The sequence below is a fragment of the Dendrobates tinctorius genome, unplaced genomic scaffold (genome assembly GCF_039654945.1).
Source record: "Dendrobates tinctorius isolate UK_male_01 unplaced genomic scaffold, ASM3965494v1 ptg000422l, whole genome shotgun sequence".
NCBI classification, from domain to species: domain Eukaryota; kingdom Metazoa; phylum Chordata; class Amphibia; order Anura; family Dendrobatidae; genus Dendrobates; species Dendrobates tinctorius.
The window spans coordinates 424802-442496 of record NW_027362086.1 but is presented as its reverse complement, the minus strand read 5'-3'; the positions used below and the strand labels follow the sequence as shown (position 1 = coordinate 442496).

Genomic DNA, 17695 nt, shown 5'->3' with positions numbered 1-17695 from the left:
GTATCATCTGCGTATATAAGATTGTTGATGATTCGTCCAGCAATTTTGATTCCTTCTTCTTTTTTGGCAAATCTAGCCTACCTGAAAATAGCTTTTGCATGTAAATTGAAAAGAAATGGTGACAGGATGCAGTCTTGTCTGACACTCGCTCTACTATGAGCCATGTCGAATCATCGTGTTCCTCCCTGGAATAACAGTACAGAGACCATTATTCCAGTGATATGTGTGGCGTGGCTAAGGGTTGTATAATCGATGGGAGATATGTGTCTCAGAGATGGCTTGTCTCCGTAATGTAAGGCATAATAGATATTGCTGTATTACTGTTTTGCAAGGACCTGTGGTGAGGTCACAGTCACGTGACCTACAGCTGCTGGGTTCATGGGTGTGGCTACACCCTTATAATGTAGCCTGCTCCTGAACCAGGGAGCTGTAGGTGGGGAGGACTAAGCCTCCCGTGTGTACTGAAGCTCCAGGTCTGAGCCTGAGTTAACGGACATTTCTGTTTGCTTTTGCCTAAGCTAAAGGCTATTTTCGTTGTTACATGCTTCTTGATGGGTTTATGATGCAATAAACCGCATGAACTTTAAAGGATCCGGCCTCCTGATTATCTCCCGCTGCACCTGAGCGAGTAGAATCCCTACATGTGTCACAGTTTTAGTCTGCAGATCTGTAATGCTGAGTTCTGTACAACCCGACCCACACCACTAATTTACAGCTTTCTGTGTACATCGGGTCATTCAAAGCTTATGAATATGGAGGACTACCAGGCAACAGGTTTACTAGTCCTCTAGTAATAATCTCCTGTTGATAAAACAGTGACCTTATCAAAACTACAGCAAATAGCCCCGTAAATGACACATCTCTGGAATCAGGGTTTCTGTCTGTACATTATGCTGCTCTCAAATGAGGTAGCAAAACCCTGTTGATGGTCTCTTTAACCCCTTTACCCCCAAGGGTGGTTTGCACGTTCATGACCGGGCCAATTTTTACAATTTTGACCACTGTCCATTTATGAGGTAATAACTCTGGAACGCTTCCATAGATCCCGGTGATTCTGACATTGTTTTCTCGTGACATATTGTACTTCATGTTAGTGGTAAAATTTCATTCAATTAACTTGCGTTTATTTGTGAAAAAAATGGAAATTTGGCGAAAATTTCGCAATTTTCCAACTTTGAATTTTTATGCCCTTAAGTCACAGAGATATGGCACACAAAAAATTTAATAAGTAACATTTCCAACAAGTTTACTTTACATCAGCACAATTTTGGAAACAATTTTTTTTTGTTAGGAAGTTATAAGGGTTAAAAGTTGAACAGCGATTTCTCATTTTTACAGCACCATTTTATTTTTACGGACCACATCACATTTGAAGTCACTTTGAGGGGTCTATATGATAGAAAATACCCAAAAGTGACACCATTCTAAAAACTGCACCCCTCAAGGTGCTCAAAACCACATTCAAGAAGTTTATTAACCCTTCAGGTGCTTCACAGGAATTTTTTGAATGTTTAAAAAAAATGAACATTTAACTTTTTTTTACAAAAATATTACTTCAGGTCCAATTTTTTTTATTTTACCAAGGGTAACAGGAGAAATTGGACTGGAAAAGTTATTGTGCAATTTGTCCTGAGTACGCCAATATCTGATATGTGGGGGGAACCACTGTTTCAGCACATGGCAGAGCTCAGAAAGGAAAGAGCGCCGTTTGACTTTTTCAATGCAAAATTGGCTGGAATTCAGATCGGACAACATGTCACGTTTGGACAGCCCCTGATGTGTCTAAACAGTGGAAACCCCCAACAAGTGACCCCATTTTGGAAACTAGACCCCTTAAGCCAGGAACTCATCTAGATGTGTGGTGAGAACTTTGAACTCCCAAGGGCTTCACAGAAGTTTATAACGTACAGCAGTACAATTAAAAAATCATATTTTTTCCACAAAAATGATCTTTTCACTCCCAATTTTTATTTTCCCAAGGGTAACAGGACCCTAAAAGTTATTGTGCAATTTGTCCTGAGTACGCTGATACCCCATATGTGGGTGTAAATGACTATTTGAACTAGAAGTGGCCGCGCTTAAACGCTGTGTGATGGATTAATGAAACAAACTGAAAGTGAAACTAAACAGTACTCACTATTGTGAAGACCGGCTGAAGCTAATCGTATTGTTCTTTGAATCAGGAAAAAAAACTGTAGACTCAAGCAGAACCAAGGAGCGTCCTCCCGTTTGTAAAAAGACACAGCTCCCCGCAAAGGAGCACGTCCCCCTGAGCGGCAGACAGCCACGGCCGATGGCGCCGCCGGACAGTAGCGTGGTGAGCAAGGGGCGTGGCCGGCGAGGGGCGTGAATAGTGGGTGGTGACGTCACCAGTCCGTACAAGACGGACATGTGCAAGGGCCAATCCTGACGCGTTTCGGGGGAGCCGTCCCCCTTCCTCAAAGGTATGGATCTTGCACTAACGCCCACACTTTAAATACCCCTGCCTCCACCTAAAAAATGACGCAAGCATATCCCTTTATGTGGCAAAATGCCCTCAAAATGAATATTAATAATAAACAACAATAAATAAACTTTATTCAAATAGAGTAATTTAAAACCCAAATGCAAACTGCTTAAAATCAGTTCAATACCGAATTATGCAAACCCCATACCCCCAAAAAAATAAATATATAGGTTTATAATTAAAATTCCAGCAATGATTAGTATCTGAATGGGTCACAACGCATATAATTCAATTTCATGATTAAGCCCATTTGGCACCAAACTATCCAGTGTGAAAATCCACCTAGACTCAACCCTCGACATACTCTTAATATAATCCCCACCCCTCGGATTTTTTCGAACCTTTTGAATACCAAAAAAGGTGGACCCCAAACTTGTCCCGCCATGTTTCTCCACAAAATGGCGGGACAGCGGGTGTCCTAAAAATCCCTTGGAAATATTGTCCAGATGTTCTTTTATTCTCTGTTTGAGTTTTCTTTTTGTACGACCAACATAAAACTTATTGCAGGGACATTTTACTATATCCCTGCAATAAGTTTTATGTCGAGGGTTGAGTCTAGGTGGATTTTATTTATTTATATTTATATTTATTTTTTTGGGGGTATGGGGTTTGCATAATTCGGTATTGAACTGATTTTAAGCAGTTTGCATTTGGGTTTTAAATTACTCTATTTGAATAAAGTTTATTTATTGTTGTTTATTATTAATATTCATTTTGAGGGCATTTTGCCACATAAAGGGATATGCTTGCGTCATTTTTTAGGTGGAGGCAGGGGTATTTAAAGTGTGGGCGGTAGTGCAAGATCCATACCTTTGAGGAAGGGGGACGGCTCCCCTGAAACGCGTCAGGATTGGCCCTTGCACATGTCCGTCTTGTACGGACTGGTGACGTCACCACCCACTATTCACTCCCCTCGCCGGCCACGCCCCTTGCTCACCACGCTACTGTCCGGCGGCGCCATCGGCCGTGGCTGTCTGCCGCTCAGGGGGACGTGCTCCTTTGCGGGGAGCTGTGTCTTTTTACAAACGGGAGGACGCTCCTTGGTTCTGCTTGAGTCTACAGTTTTTTTTTTCCTGATTCAAAGAACAATACGATTAGCTTCAGCCAGTCTTCACAATAGTGAGTACTGTTTAGTTTCACTTTCAGTTTGTTTCATTAATCCATCACACAGCGTTTAAGCGCGGCCACTTCTAGTTCAGTTGTTTTGTTTTCTCAGTGGCAGACAGCACACCTTTTCTGCCTGGTGTGCCAGCAGCTTATTCATTTGCCTGTGTGTTTGTAGCGCCAGTGTGTCTTTTTCTTTGCAAATGACTATTTGGGCGCATGGCAGAGCTCGGAAGGGTAGCAGCACCATTTGACTTTTTTGGCTGGAATTGAGATCGGACACCATGTCGCGTTTGGAAAGCCCCTGATGTGCCTAAACAGTGGAAACCCCCCACAAATGACACCATATTGGAAACTAGACCCCCCAAGGAACTTATCTAGATGTGTGGTGAGCACTTTGAACCCCCAAGGGCTTCACAGAAGTTTATAACACCCGGGCTTGAAAATAAAAAAAATCATATTTTTTCCACAAACATGATCTTTTAGTCCCCATTTTTTTATTTTCCCAAGGGTAACAGGAGAAATTGGACCCCAAAAGTTGTTGTCTAATTTGTCCTGAGTATGCTGATACCCCATATGTGGGAGAAAACTACTGTATGGGCACACGTCGGGGCTCGGAAGGGAAGTAGTGACGTTTTGTAATGCAGTCTTTGATGGAATGGTCTGTGGGTGTCATGTTGCCTTTGGAGAGCCCCTGATGTACCTAAACAGTGGAAACCCCCCACAAGTGACCCCATTTTGGAAACTAGACCCCTTAAGGAACTCATCTACAGTTGTGGCCAAAAGTATTGACACCCCTGCAATTCTGTCAGATAATACTCAGTTTCTTCCTGAAAATGATTGCAAACACAAATTCTTTGGTATTATTATCTTCATTTAATTTGTCTTACATGAAAAAACACAAAAACAATTGTCCTAAAGCCAAATTGGATATAATTCCACACCAAACATAAAAAAGAGGGTGGACAAAAGTATTGGCACTGTTCGAAAAATCATGTGATGCTTCTCTAATTTGTGTAATTAACAGCACCTGTAACTTACCTGTGGCACCTAACAGGTGCTGGCAATAACTAAATCACACTTGCAGCCAGTTGACATGGACTAAAGTTGACATGGATTAAAGTTGACTCAACCTCTGTCCTGTGTCCTTTTGTGTACCACATTGAGCATGGAGAAAAGAAAGAAGACCAAAGAACTGTCTGAGGACTTGAGAAACCAAATTGTGAGGAAGCATGAGCAATCTCAAGGCTACAAGTCCATCTCCAAAGACCTGAATGTTCCTGTGTCTACCGTGCGCAGTTTTGGAAGAATGTTCTCTGGTCAGATGAGACAAAAGTAGAGCTTTTTGGGCAAAGGCATCAACATAGAGTTTACAGGAGAAAAAAGAGGCATTCAAAGAAAAAAACACGGTCCCTACAGTCAAACAAGGCGGAGGTTCCCTGATGTTTTGGGGTTGCTTTGCTGCCTCTGTCACTGGACTGCTTGACCGTGTGCATGGCATTATGAAGTCTGAAGACTACCAACAAATTTTGCAGCATAATGTAGGGCCCAGTGTGAGAAAGCTGGGTCTCCCTCAGAGGTCATGGGTCTTCCAGCAGGACAATGACCCAAAACACACTTCAAAAAGCACTAGAAAATGGATTGAGAGAAAGCACTGGAGACTTCTAAGGTGGCCAGCATTGAGTCCAGACCTGAATCCCATAGAACACCTGTGGGGAGATCTAAAAATGGCAGTTTGGAGAAGGCACCCTTCAAATATCAGGGACCTGGAGCAGTTTGCCAAAGAAGAATGGTCTAAAATTCCAGCAGAGCATTGTAAGAAACTCATTGATGGTTACCGGAAGCGGTTGGTCACAGTTATTTTGGCTAAAGGTTGTGCAACAAAGTATTAGGCTGAGGGTGCCAATACTTTTGTCTGGCCCATTTTTGGAGTTTTGTGTGAAATGATCAATGTTTTGCTTTTTGCTTCATTCTCTTTTGTGTTTTTTCATTTAAGACAAATTAAATGAAGACAATAATACCAAAGAATTTGTGTTTGCAGTCATTTTCAGGAAGAAACTGAGTACTATCTGACAGAATTGCAGGGGTGTCAATGCTTTTGGCCACAACTGTAGATGTGTGGTGAGCACTTTGAACCCCCCAGTGCTTCACAGAAGTTTATAACGCCCGGGCGTGAAAATAAAAAAATCATATTTTTTCCACAAACATGATCTTTTAGTCCCCAATTTTTTATTTTCCTAAGGGAAACAGGAGAAATTGGACCCCAAAAGTTGTTTTGCAATTTGTCCTGAGTAGGCTGATACCCCATATGTGGGGGTAAAACACTGTTTGGGCGCATGGCAGAGCTTGGAAGGGAAGGAGCACCGTTTGACTTTTTCAACGCAGAATTGGCTGGAATTGAGATCAGACGCCATGTTGCGTTTGGAGAGCACCTGATGTGCCCAAACAGTGGAAACCCCCAATTCTAACTCCAACCCTAACCCCAACACACCCCTAACCCTAATCTCAGCCCTAACCCTAGCCCTAACCCTAACGGGAAAATGGAAATACATTTTTTTAATTTTATTATTTTTCCCTAACTAAGGGGGTGGTAAAGGGGGGTTTGAGTTACTATTTATAGCGGGTTTTTATGTTTGGCAGCTGTCACACGCTAAAGCTGTGTGCCCACGTTGTGTTTTTTAAGCGTTTCCACAGCGCTTTTAGACAAGCGTTTCTGCTGCTGAAACGCTTTAGAAAAGCATCCAATGTAATCATAATAGAATCCGCACATGTCCTATTGGTGCGTTTTTTTCCGCTGCGGAAACGCTTAGCAGAGAAAAACGCAGCATGTTCCCTTAATTTTGCGGAAACGCATGCGTTTCTGCATACATTCAATTGTATTGCAAAAACGCATGCAAAAACGCTTAACAAAAGCATCAAAAACGCTTACAAAAGCGCTTGATAAAACGCATGCGTTTTCCCGGGAAGAGGGTGTGCATTTCCGCTCAGGAATATTCTGCATGAAAAACGCTACGTGGGCACATAGCCTAAAAGACACATTTTATTGTAAAAATAGTTTTTGCATCACCACATTTTGAGAGCTATAATTTTTCCATATTTTGACCCACCGAGTCATGTGAGGTCTTATTTTTTGCGGGACAAGTTGACGTTTTTATTGGTACTATTTTCGGGCACATGACGTTTTTTGATCGCTTTTTATTCTAATTTTTGGGACGCAGAATGAACAAAAACCAGCATTTTATGAATTTCTTTTGGGGGGTGCGTTTACACCGTTCCGCGAGCGGTAAAATTGATAAGGCGGTTTTATTCTTCGGGTCAGTACGTTTACAGCGATACCTCATTTATGTCTTTTTTTATGTTTTGGCGCTTTTATGCAATGAAAACAATTTTATATAAAAAATTATTTTTGCATCGCTTTATTCTGCGAGCTATAACTTTTTTATTTTTTCACTGATGACGCTGTAAGGTGGCTCGTTTTTTGCGGGACAAGAAGACGTTTTCAGTGGTACCATGGTTATTTATATCCGTCTTTTTGATCGCGTGTTATTGCACTTTTTGTTCAGCGGTATGATAATAAAGCACTATTTTTTGCTTTGTTTTTATTTTTATTTTTTAAGGGGTGCGCTAAAGGGGTTAACTAATGGGACAGTTTTATAGGGCGGGTCCTTACAGACGCGGTGATACTAAATATGTATACTTTTATTGTTTTGTTTTTTATTTCCAAAAAATGAATTTATTAGGGAATATTTTTTATTTTAATTCATTTAGCGATTTTTTAATAAATTATTTTTACACTTTTTTTTTAACTTTATTATAGTGTCCCAGGGGGGACATAACTGTCATGTGACAGATCGCTGATCTGTCACATCACAAATCGCTGTGACAGATCAGCGATCTGTCACAGGCAGTGCTGGAGGCTTCCTCATGCTTGCGCTCTGCAGGCAGTGAGGAAGCCGGCTCCCTGCAGGCCCCCGAAGGTCCCCGCTGCCATTTTGGATCCGGGGACCTGCAGGGCAGGAGACCCCCGCAGCAGCGCTGCACATCGCGCTGCTGTTGGGATCGCAGGGAAGCACGGAGGAAGCCCCCTCCATGCCGATGCTTCCCTAAACCCCCGCGGGGTACACTGTGATCGTGTTTGATCGCAGTGTGCCAGGGGTTAACGTGTCGGGGGCGGTCCGTGACCGCCCCTGACACATAGTGCCGGGTGTCAGCTGTGATAATCAGCTGACACCCGGGCGCGATCAGCGGCGCTCACGTAGTGAGCGCCACTTCTCGCTATGACGTACTATCCCATCCATGGGCATAGGGGCCCGGGTCTCATGGATGGGATAGTACGTCAGATGTCAGGAAGGGGTTAAAGGGGTATTTTCATCTCCAAGATCCTGTCCCACTATGTACTAGTTGTAATAATAATATCAGCAAATACCTTCAAATAGAAATGTAGTATAGTTCTTCTGATAAGCTATGTCACTTACCCCATGTGCAGAACATTGCTGTAGCGTAGTCAGCCATGGTTGCAGCAACTCATATAGTAACAATTAGTTGTTAGTGGTCAGAACCATGGATATCTAAGCTACTGCATTGCCCTGCACATCGGGTAAGTGACAAAGCGAATCAGAATAACTATGCTACATTTATAATTGTAGCTATTTTATTATATAATAATTGTTACACCTACGACATATTAGGATAGCATCTTGGATATGGGAATACCTCCTTTAAGGTATCATTGCAGATGGCAACAGAATAAGTAATATTCATTTCCATAGTGATACACAATGGAGTCACAAGGCTCTTATTGTACTGGGGTAAGCTGATCAGCCTCACCCATTCTGAAGAACCTTATGAAAAAGTAATACTCCATAGGATACCTAGAACTGGAGCAATCCTGTGCTATACCTTGAAGACTTTAAATAATAAAAAAATAAAATTGTTTGCTTATTATTGTGGAGCTCCAGCTGGGAGGCAAACATTCTAACAGAAAAAAAATGGAAACATTCTTTTTATTCACCCATTGCAAATTTCTCTATCTTTAAAGGTGTTCTCCAGGATTTATTTATGTACCATACTTTTTCTACTCCCTGGCTTGCCCACCGCAAAAGTGACAAAATGGGTATTACTTATTCACCTTAGCTCCAAGCTGCTTCTCCACCGTTGCCGCCAATCTTTATTGACAATCTGTACATTCTAGAATGGTTGACGTATGAGAAAAATGGATCAAGTTTCATCAGTGATTTTCATCAGAACGTTATTAGATTTTCATCTTTGGTCAGTTTTTTCCACTGATGAGAAAAAAAAGTTTCTCCACCTTCTCCGATCTGTCAGTGAAATCCGAATAGCACATAGATGAGATCCAAATGCTGTCAGATCTTTTCACAGGCCCACAAACTTTCATTGCCGTGTTTGATCCGACACTCGTATCAATATCGGTCATGTCTCCATGATTTCTCATGGACCACTTGATCCTCAAAAAAATGACTGACATATTAACAGCCCCATAGACGCAGGTATGAGTGCTATTCATGAAAAACACAGCACTCATATGTAAAAAAAAAACAACTAACACTTGAATGAACCATAAGGGTAATTGGGTAAAGTGTATAGGAACTGAAAAAACTTGTAATAGGGTTATGCATCTGGGCTCGAGCTCATTAGCCTGTGCTTTGTGGTCGGCTTCTGTGTCTCAGCCACAGCAGATACACACCCTACTGGGGGACAGCAAGCACAAAGAGGTTAAAAAGCCCCTCCCACCTCCTACTCGGCCAGTGTCTTCCCTGTCCCCCATGGGGCATGGAGAGGTTACCACGTATGCTGTGGGGCCGTTGACTACAGCATACCTCCTATCAGCCTGGCAGTGGTGGTCTTGGGTTCAGCCCTACTTGTAACGTCCGTCTGCGGTTCTGGGCTGCAGCCAGGCAACACCCCGAGAAACACTGATACCCTTTACCCCTATACAGGGATCTGGATTTACAACAGAGCCCAGGAGGTAGCTGTCTGAATATGAGCAGCGGCCAGAGCAAGACGGTCGTCAGAGGGAAGTAGGAAAAACGGCAGGCAATAGAAGAGTCAAATTCAGGCCAAGGTCAGAGTCAAAAACCAGGAGGGCGGCAGAGGTACAGAATCGTTAGGAAGTAGCAGAGTCAGAATATCCAAGCCAAGGTCACAAACCAGGAGAGTAGCAGAAGTACAAAGTCGTCAGGCAATAGAAGGGTCAGAAATCCAGGCTGAGGTCAGAGTCAAACAGACGTCAATCACTAAGTAGCACACAGGGGAACCAAGAATATATCCGGCGGCTTGCAAGCCCAGTCCCAAGGTATTTGAGGGATCAGGTCATCCCTCACAGGCTCCCGGGCTGATGATGTCATCAGGACCGCCCCCACGACCAGACCTGATGACGATGCACCAACCCCTTCATGACAGAGGAGCGGAGTCTGCGTCCACTAGATGTCTGCGCAGAAGCCCTTTCACTGTTGCCGCCATCACTCAGGCGCGAGCCACGGTGCCTCCTAGTAGCTGAGGGCGGAACAGCAGGCCCCGAGTTCGACGGCGACATGTCAGTCCGGCGCCTCCTCATGGCCGAGGCCTGGAGAGCAGGCCCCGAGCCCGAGGGCGGCGTGACAGTCCGTCGCCTCCTAGTGGCTGAGGGCGGAACAGCAGGCCCCGAGTTCGACGGCGACATGTCAGTCCGGCGCCTCCTGGTGGCCGAGGCCCGAATAGCAGGCCCCGAGCCCGAGGGCGGCGTGACAGTCCGTCGCCTCCTAGTGGCTGAGGGCAGAACAGCAGGCCCCGAGTCTGACGGCGACGTGACACTACTCCTCCGTTTCTGCTCCTGTCACCCACATTTGGCCTCGGGACCTTTCCCGGTTCACCTTCTTCCCCACATGGGGGGTAAAGTGTGCCGGTCATTTTTGTGCTGTTCAGTGTCCCGGAAGTGACGTCATTAAATGGCGCCTGTCACTTCCGGGCCTTGCGTTCCACGCTGGAATGCATACTTCCAGTTCGGCCTCCTGTGGCCCCCGGACTACCAAACGGTGTGCTGAGCACGCAGAACTATGCGGAAGCCTGCTCTTGGACCCGGGGAGGAGGAGGGAAATATTCAATCGCGCTGAGGGCAGGGTCTATGGCTATATAAACCTGCCTGAAGACATCTCCAGGTAAGACTGATTCCCTCAGTATGGATGGTGCTTCCTTCCCTGCGCCTGCAGAGCCCAGCGCTGCCCCTTCTCCAGTAAGTCAGATGTGGGGTGGGTCCTAGGCTAGGGTCCCGGGCAGTGTAGATGGTCCCTCTACTTACACTACTCTCCCTCTTTTTTAGGGAGACAAGTCTGCCCATAAAGCCCCTGCCAGAAAGCCTCCCAAATGTGCTATCTGCAATAGGAAGCTTCCCTCGCTATGGGAAAAGATTTGTCAAGCATGCACGGACAAGGTGGTCAGAGCAGAGCAGCCCTCTCTCATCAAGGAAATCCATACCCTGGTTAAGCAGGAGGTTCAATCCTCCTCCGCCACCATCTTTTCCAGGGCCATCTCCTTCTAAAAAAATGAAAATTCAGATGGTGGACTCTGAGTCTGAACACTCTTATACTTTCCTTCTCAGAAAAATGGGGAGAATCTACATCCCTTTGAACTTTTCAGAGTGTATAGGAGAGCTGGTGAGCGCAGTACGTAGTACTATGGGGTTGGAGGAGGAGTCCGTCCCTCAGTCCATTCAGGACGAAATGTTTGGGAGCTTAAAAACAGGTAGACAGATTGACTTTCCAGTACATAAAACATCCTGGATCTGATATCTCAGGAATTGGAGCTTCCAGAAAAACTCCTTACCACCCCCTCAGAATTGAAGCATAGGTTTCCCTTGGAGAGTGATTCCCCTACTTGGGATGTTTCTAAGATGGACATTCAGGTGGTGAGGTGAGAGTAGCGAAGAAAGCCACACTCCCCTTTAAGGATTCTTCACAGCTAAAAGATCCAATGGATAGAAAGCTAGAAAGTCTGCTGAAGAAATCCTGGGAAATGTCCACTTCTGCGTTAAAATCTAATATAGCTTCCACCTGTGTGGCCAGAGCCCTCTTCCAATGGCTGGAAGAGTTGGAACAGGGTACCTCAAGGGGGAAGTTATTGGACTCTCTACCTATTCTCCAAAGGGCCATCGGTTTTCTAGCTGACACATCTATGGAGTCAATTAGGATTGCTGCTAGATCACTGGTTCAATCTTACTCTGCCAGAAGAGCTCTCTGGTTCAGGATGTGGAGCGGGGATGTCATATCAAAAGTCAAGTTATGCTCAATCCCCTTTAAAGGCGAATACGTTTTTGGCCCTGCTCTTGATTAAATTTTAGAGAAGGTCACTGATAGGAAAAAGGCCCTTCCTGAGCAAAAACCTCCCAGGAAGTGTTTTTTCGTGCCTCTCAGTCTCAGACCCCCAGACAAAGGAAAAAGGTAAAACTGAGAGATGAAGTTATGCTAAGGGAAAGGGGAAGAACAACTTCAATCCCCAGCAGCAGCACCAGCAGAATAAACAATGACTCCGACCCAGTGGGGGGGAGGCTCGCAAATTTTTTCCACCATTGGCGGGCCATTTCCAATTCCTGGTGGGTCCTCAATATCATCAAGGAGGGCCTCCTGATAGAGTAGTTTGAGTCCTTCCCCCCTCGGGGCCTGAGAGTCACCTCCCTTCCATCTCAGGGAGCCCAGACAATGCTGATGACAGGCCTCCAGGATGTCTTAAAGTCAATCGCAATCTCCCCAGTGTCTCCGGAGCAATGGGGAACAGGCCACTACTTCCAACTTTTTTTAGTGAAGAATCTTCCGGAGAGGCAAGCATTATCATAAACCTCAAAAATCTCAATCAGCACATCTATCGCAGATTCAAGATGGAATCAGTGAAATCGGTCATTCCCCTGATAGGCCCATACTTCTTCATGGCAACCATAGACCTCAAAGATGCCTACTTCCATGTGCCAATCCATCCTCAGCACAGGAAATACGTGAGGTTTGCAGTACAGCAGAACCAGCAAGTGAAGCACTACCCTTTCAACGTGCTCCCCTTCGGCATCTCTTCGGCGCCAAGAGTCTTTTCCACGAGAATGGCAGAAGCTGTTTCATATATTCGGAGACAGGGAGTCTGTGGCGTACCTTATCAGGACAACTTGCTAGTTTTAGGTTCCTCTGCTCAGATTCTCAGGAGCCATGTATCAAGAACTCTCGATATTCTGCGATCTCTAGGGTGGCTGCTAAATCTGAAGAAGTCTCAATTTCAGCCCTCCAAAACAAGAAGGCTTCTGGGGGTCCTGTTAGACTTTGGGAAGCAGATGTCCTTTCTCCCGGAGGATCATCGCCTAACTATGACGGCAAAGATCGCAAACTTTTTTTTGTCGGGTGAGGGTCGGGGGTAAGATGGGAGGGATTTTTGTGGGGTTCTATTGTGTTTATGTAATACACTATTTGGGAACTACCCTGTATGTGATTACCTGTTTTTTTCAGTTTTTGAAAATGTTTAATAAAACATTACCTGATAAAAAAAAAAAAAAAGATCGCAAACTTCAGAAACCCCTACCCTTCAGGAAGGCATGTCAATACTAGGCTCCATGACGGCCTGCATTCAATCAGTGTCCTGGGTGCAGGCCCACTCCAGAGTTCTTCAAGCCCACATCCTCAAGAATTGGAACGGGAATCCCAGCTCTCTGTACAGGAGAGTACACACTCCAGGACGCGTAAGGGCCTCCCTAGCGTGGTGGTTGAACCCCAGAAATCTTCGCAGAGGCATGAGTTGGTCACAAACTCCCCTGGTTATGATAACAACTGATGCCAGCAAACGAGGCTGGGGAGCTATAGTATCTTGTACTCCTTTCCAGGGTTCTGGGGTCAGAGGATAAGCACCAGGTCCTCCAACTTCAGAGAGCTGAAGACAGAGGAGGAACTCTTCTGACTGCAAGCAATCTAATCTCCGGATGTCATGTCAGAATTTATTGGGACAACATCACTGCAGTTGCCCACCTCAAACATCAGGGGAGCACAAGGTTCAACAGCTTAAGAGGCATTTCAGGCCGAATATTCTGCTGGGCCGAAAAACAGCTTCTCTCCCTGACAGCTGTCCATATAAAGGGATCTTCCAACTTTCAGGCAGATTTCCTGAGTCACCAGAACATACAGCCGGGGAAATGGAGACTGAGCAGAAGAGTCTTCAAGATGCTGGTAGACAGATGGGGCCTACCAGAAATCGATTTGCTTGCTTCAGGTCAAAACACGCAGGTCAAAGCCTTTTTTCCCTAAATCCCAGGGACAACTCCAGGGGAGTGGAAGCCTTTGCTCAAAAATGGAGCTTTCAGTTGGACTACGCCTTTCCACCAATTCCAATGTTGGCGTAAACTCTTTCGAAAATCCAGGAGTATCATTTCCCAACTATCCTGGTGGCTCCAGTGTGGCTGAAGCTGGTTCAACCTCATCGTCGAGCTCCAGATAGACAGTCCAGTTCGTTTACCGGTGGAAGCCGACCTTCTTTCACAAGGACCCCTTCATCATCCAGAACCTCAAATATTGAATCTAGCTGCCTGGTTACTGATGCCCAGGTACTAAGTGCTAGAGGACTTTCGGACACAGAAATTGCTGCTTTACAGAGATCCAGAAAGCCAGTTACCAATGCTATATATAATAAAGTGTGGAAGAAGTTTTCATCCTTCTGCCTCCCTAATCTGCCTGATCCATTCCACCCAAATATTTCACAAATATTGGACTTCCTACAGAAAGGGCTAGAAGTAGGCCTTAAACCTAGTACTCTGAAGGTTCAGGTCTCCGCCCTAAGTTCCATGTTCGATCAGGACTTACTTGGTCAACCACCATTGGATTAAGAGATTTATGATATCGGCTCTCAGATCGCATCCCAGAAAACAGAGTGTTGTCCCTTTTTGGGACCTAAATCTAGTCCTCAAAGGGTTCACATGCCCACCGTTCAAACCCCTGTCTTCTTGTACTCCTCAATGCCTCGTATACAAAGCTGCTTTCCTTGTCGCTATAACCACAGAAAGGCGTGTAGGAGAAATACAAGCTTTATCAATAAGAGAACCTTATTTAATAATTAGAGATGACTCTATAGTCCTCTATCTTGATCCATCCTTTCTTCCTAAAGTTGTCTGATTTCCACCAGTCTCAGAAGATCGTCCTCCCTTCCTTTTGCCAGAATCCAGCCAATCGAAAAGAGGAAGAATTCCATACTCTCGATGTTCGGTGTACCATCTTATACTACCTAGAACAAACCAGTTCCTGGAGAATTGACCAAAATTTGTTCATCCATCGGGTCGAATAAAGGGAAGAAAGTGGCAAAACCCACCATCTCGAATTGGATCAAGAAGGCCATATCTGAAGCGTATCTGGCTCAGGACATGACACCCCTGGCTGGGGTCAAGGCTTATTCTACGAGATCCACATCCGTCTCCTGGGCAGGAAAAGAAGATGCATCCACCAAGCAGATCTGCAGGGCCACAACATGGTCTTCGCTTCATACCTTCACAAAATGCTATAGATTGGACTTATTGTCCAGTAGGGATCTAGTCTTTGGTCGGAAAGTACTCCAGGCTGTGGTCCCACCCTAGTGCTGTATTAAATAGTATTCCTCCTATGATGTCGGGGAAGGTGACTAGAGAAAATAGAATTAAACTTACCGGTAATTTGGTTTCTAGGAACCTTCCACGACAGCACTAATTCCCTCCCTATGTTCTTTGGATTGTTCCTGGGAGCTTAAAGGTAACCGGTGCTATGGTGCTCATTATAAGTCCCTTGCAAGTAGGAGGTGGGAGGGGCTTTTTAACCTCTTTGTGCTTTCTGTCCCCCATTAGGGTGTGGAGACAACCTCCTATGCTGTCGTGGAAGGTTCCTAGAAAGCAAATTACTGGTAAGTCTAATTCTATTTTCTCCGGGTGTTTAGTTTCTGATATCTTTGCTTCAGTTTTTTTTAGGGTAACAGGTATTTCATTTACTCATTTGTCTGGCCTATCACCTGTGTAGCTTTATTTACTTTCCCCTTGGTGGTATTTCTTGCCGGTTATAGTATCATTTGGATGTCCAGTCATACTGCTGTAGATTGTCAGTCAGTGAAAGACCAGCTAGGGTTTATCTATCATCAGTTTATGCTCTTTTAAACCCTTCACCTATCTTCTGTTTATTTTTTGTAAGTAGGCAGCATATTCTCTAAATACTGTACATATTTAATCCTTTATTTTGTATGTCATGTTTTGTTTTATTCACTCTGCTATCTATTTATATTAATTCCCATTTGCATTCTGCTCTGCCTTGCTGTTCTTTAGGAGTAATGTGAAGCACTTGACGGCCTTTCAGGCAGCATAGGTCCAAATTGCCATTGTCTAGTCTTATGGTTAGGGCTATCGTAGCTCACGGAGGAACCACTAGTGACTGACTGCAGGGTCAGGATCTCTAGTCTGTACAGGAATCGGCAGGGTGAGTTGCAGTTTTTAGGGTATGTGCACACGCTGCAGATTCTACTGCGGATCCGCAGCAGTTTCGCAGACATTGTACAGTACAATGTTAGCCAATGTGATTTCAAATCCGCAGTGCACATGCTGCGGATTTTTCCGTGCGGATTTGCTGCGGTTTTAAATCCGTAGCATGTCAATTCTTTGGATTCCGCTGCAGTTTGACACCTGTTCCATTGTCCAGGTGTCAATCCGCAGTGGAAAACCGCTGGTAAATCCGCAGGAAAACCGCAGGTCACTTTACCTGCGGTTTTACCTGCAAATCCGCAGGTGAATCCGCACTGTGTACACTCACTCTTAATGTTTTACCAATTTTCCTGAGTGAGTTGATACACTCCCATAACAAACAGTAGAGATTGTAATTCTTGACATTGGTTTTGTATGTAATATAAAAAAAGGAACAAATTTGTATAGCTTGATGTTCAAGTAAGGTACCACTCTTTATTTGTTATTCATGTGTCTGTATTGCAGTTGGAGGATCAATCAGACTGCAGAGAAATACGTTTGCGTGGAGATACCTTTACCAGATGTGGTGGTGTCTTGTTCCAGTATTGCCAATTTAGATAGAGTGTCACCAGAGGAATGGGAGACTCAGAATGGTTATAGCTTGGACGTTGTAGGAATGCTGTGTCAGGATGATGGTGTTTGACAATTTCTTCAGCTATACTACATAGGCCTGTTTCACACACCAGTTTTTTCTTCAGTCAAAATCCGTTAAAATGGCGGATAGCGGATCCGTTCCTGTACTGACCACAACGTTTGCCACCGGACCGTTATTTTAACGGATCCGTCAAAGGAAGAATTTTAAAGGAACCGCTGCCTGGGGAAGGAGAGAGAGAGAGAGAGAGGATTTTTCAGCCACCAGAACAGAGTTTAGGGTTAAATTTCCGGCTGAGTGAAGTCTTTCAGGCATGCGCAGTGAGAAGTGCGGATCCTGCCGCCCGAAAAAACATTGCATGGTCCGTTCGGGCATGTCGGCGGACGTCAAAATTTTGGCGGATCCGCAAAAAAACGGATCCAACGGATGGCCATCCGTCAAGATCCGCCGGTAATGCAACTCAATGGGGAAAAAAACGGATCCACCAAGAAAAATGGCGGATCCGTTTTTTTTGCAAAACGGCGGATTTAGACTGATGGACACAAACGGATGTGTGAAACAGGCCATAGTCATTTATCCATAACATTGGATCAGAACATAGCACATGATAAAATTTTAAACAGAGGTATATTACTGATAGATCTTTTTTTAATAAGACTATAAGCCTTTATGTACAGTACATGGATGAAACTGGCTTTAAAGGGAGCCTGACACTAGATTCATGCAGTAAGAATCACAAGCTGATCAGAAACTGGCTGCACGTTTTCAGTTGGGTTTATTTTGCTCTGAAAATCTGGAGTATTTCCAAGAAAACATTTGAAAAGCCATCCAGGGACCATAGGAGAAACCTGAATAGTCTGAAGCGGGACATGGTTGCCAACGTTCTTGAAATTCCAGGACAGACGGTAAAAATACAGCACTTTTTTGCCTGTATGTAAAAAAAATTTAAGTCGTTCATGAATTTTTTGGTTTTCAATCATTTTTACTGTTTTTTTTTTAAAGCCGTATA

General features: G+C 44.5%; 1 protein-coding gene across 1 annotated transcript in view; it reads left to right on the top strand.

The window, feature by feature from the left end:
- The first annotated feature begins 3430 nt into the window (after positions 1 to 3430).
- Positions 3431 to 17695, top strand: part of CUNH1orf232 (chromosome unknown C1orf232 homolog) — a 48089-nt gene continuing 33824 nt past the window's right edge. Inside the window, exon 1 of the mRNA XM_073564008.1 lies at positions 3431 to 3625. The gene's annotated coding sequence lies outside the window, so the exon portion shown is untranslated. The remainder of the gene's footprint in view (positions 3626 to 17695) is intronic.